The following is a 3,315-nucleotide window of genomic DNA, read 5'->3' on the forward strand; positions in this document are numbered from 1 at the left end:
CATGCTCCAAAGTTCTTTTACTGGCACAGAACATTCAAGGCTAATAGGACAAGCAAGTGTTTGAGTGTCCTCTCTTTTTTGCTTAGATGTGTCCTGTGTTGTCTNCAGTGCCCTCCAACCCTCAGTTTTTCATTTCCCACTGCCTAATGTCTGCCCAAGCATAGATAACAGGAGGTGGTAGCAGTAACAATGGCCTTATCAGCTGTTCACTTACATGCTTTTGCCCAAGTCACTGTTGCCCATGTGTCAGAGGTGTTGTCCTACTCAACCTACCACTGCCCTAGCTTTCCCACACCCCTTCAATAGATAGGTATTTCCAAAGCTGCTTGCTCTTCTAGCCAGTTGAGCTTTGATCCTCTGGACTTTTGACTGCTCAGTACCTTTTGATCAGCAAAGCATGGTGCCTCTTCCAGTGGGACCACATAACAGTATATATGTGTGGGAGACTCTGGTGCTCACGGAGACAGTGAGGTGGAAAATTGCTCCTGGGGACACCAGGCACAGGATGGCTTGTAGAGGATAGGCCTTGAATGCCAGCCTGCATCCACCTCCACACTACTTCCTCAGAGGGCTTCAAGCCAAACCAATAGCCTTTTTGTGTGAAAGATCTTTGAGGTGGGAAAGGGACCACTGGAGCTTTGCTAGCAATAACTGACTTTCAGTTTACTGTTCTGAAGGAGCAGGGACTCAGCACAGAATTCACTTTAAATGGAGCTGAAGGAGTGTCCCTCCTCTATGTGAAAAGAAAATAGTTTTATTCTTCATTCTGACTTTATAACTGTTGAACTTCAGTTGGTTTGAATGAGAGTAATAAGGTTTTTTTACATGGACTCAGAGGGTAAGAGTATTAACTCTCATCGTTGTGATGTGTGGTATGTGCTCTCCCCCTTGAATGTCACATCTATTGAGTTCCCTGTGGGCCTCATGGACTTGGTCTTGTTAGTTCTAATGATAGCCAGACTTCAAAGAGACAAGGCAACCATGCAGCCAGTTCACCGGTAAATATGGTGACACCCACGTAAAAATTCGTTTTCTCCTCAAGGACAGTTTATGAAGTTGATCATAAAAATTCTATTACTTTATCCTAAATTAAATTGAGAAAAAGACGTGTTCTTCTAATCAGAAACTGCATTAATAGGGAAAGATTGATATAGAAAAGATTTTCTTTCCTCTTTTTCTTAATGTATATAGTTTAACTCTTTGTTACATTTAAACTATGCTCATGGGTATCAGTCTGTTTTGGACTAGTATTAAAGATGGAAATAAAACAATTTGAACTAAGTATCTTTCATTTATTCGGTTATTCTTTGGAATCTTTTACTAAGGTGTGTGCTGTTCATTCAGTGTGATTTGTGCCATGTGGGTTGGAGAATTTCAGCTCATCCAAAAGGTAGCATAGAACCACATCTCAAGCCTGGCAATGTCCAATAACAAGAAAAACTAGAATAGTTTATTCTGAGAAGTGTTGCTGGCTGGAAATGAAAGTTCCAGAGATGTTAGGAACAAGCTTGACCAAGATTGCAATTGGGATACTACAGTTGTTTCATGTGTATGAGTATTTTGCCTGCATGTATATATGTGTACTGTGTACATGCCTGGTGCTCATGGAGGTCAGAAGAGGGTATCAGATCCCTTAAGACTTGAGTTATAGATGGTTGTGGGCCACCATGTAAGGGCTGGGAATTGAACCTAGATTCTTTGTAAAGAGCAACAAGTGTTCTTAATCACCTGTGCTTAAACCTTTTGCTATTTTATGGTTCTCTTGTCCACCTTTATTCTTTGAACCTCAGAACTCCCTAACACTACATAAGAGGGAAAAAAAGGATAGAGGAAATGAAAGATCCCCCATAAAACTAGGTCAGAAAGGGAGCTACACTATCCTTAGGCTACTTCCTGCTGATTAGGCGCATGATTGGGGCAAGTTGGATCTTCATCAGCTAGATATCTAATGTATTATTGTTTCTTTGCGCATGGCTCCTTAATAGTGCAACCAGTGGGGCGTGGTTGCACACACCTTTAATCCCAGCACTTAAGAGGCAGAGGCAGGAGGATTTCTGAGTTCGAGACCAGCATGGTCTACAGAGTGAGTTCTAGGACAGCCAGGGCTACACAGAGAAACCCTGTCGAAAAAAAAAAAAACAGTGCAATCAACAACCCAACCCACCTCTCGACTCTAGCAATTGTATACCCTCAGTTTTTTTTTATTGCTTCCCAAGTGCTGGGATTAAAGGCGTGCACCACCACTGCCTGCTACCCTCAGAATTTTAAACATCACACAATCATAGAAGCTACAACTGTCAATCACACCCCTGCTAGAGCATGAAACAAATATAATCAACTGTTGTATATAGTCTGAAGCAGTCCTATACCCACACCTGGGATAAAAATGAAAATGCTAATTCTGTTTTTAAAGTACTAGAGTTTAGTTTGCAGCAATCACAAAGGGTGGCTCACAGTCATCTTTTCCTCTACCTGGAAAGGTGACCTAATATCTTCCTGGACTCTGGGCTCCTACATACTCGCTGATATACACAAAATATTTTTTTACCTATGTTTATATATGCCTATTTGTGTATGCATACCATGAACATATTGGATGTGCACAAAGCTAGAAGAGGGCATAAGATCCTCTGGAATTGTAGTTAATATAAGAAATTGTAGACCATCCAATACAGGTGGTGGAACTCTAACTTGAGTCCTTTGACCCATTTCTTCAACACATCCGCTCCCCCTTTTTTTGTAAAGATTTATTTATTATATGTAAGTACACTGTAGCTGTCTTCAGACACTCCAGAAGAGGGCGCCAGATCTCATTACAGATGGTTGTGAACCACCATGTGGTCGCTGGGATTTGAACTCGGGACCTTCAGAAGAGCAGTCGGGTGCTCTTACCTGCTGAGCCATCTCACCAGTTCCACATCCCCCTTTTAAAGCTATTTGGTTAATGGGCAAGATTCCTCAGTGAGTATATTTGCTTCTAAGACTAGCAACCTAACTTGAGTTGTTCTCAAGTGGAAAAGAGGAGCACCTTCCAATAAGTTGCCTTCTGGTCTTCATGAGCATGTCCACACAATACATTCTAACAATTAGAAGAATGTTAGGGGTTCTTGTCAAAGCAAATGGGATCCTAGTACGGCAGGACTTTTCAAAGTCAGTTTCACATATTTAATGTCACTAATCCAGCAAGAGATGCCCCCCTACATTGAAAATGGACAGATGCCGGGCGTGGTGGCACACGCCTTTAATCCCAGCACTCGGGAGGCAGAGGCAGGCAGATTTCTGTGTTCCAGGCCAGCCTAATCTACCAAGTGAGTT

The sequence above is a fragment of the Mus pahari genome, chromosome 13, assembly GCF_900095145.1.
Source record: "Mus pahari chromosome 13, PAHARI_EIJ_v1.1, whole genome shotgun sequence".
NCBI lineage: Eukaryota > Metazoa > Chordata > Mammalia > Rodentia > Muridae > Mus > Mus pahari.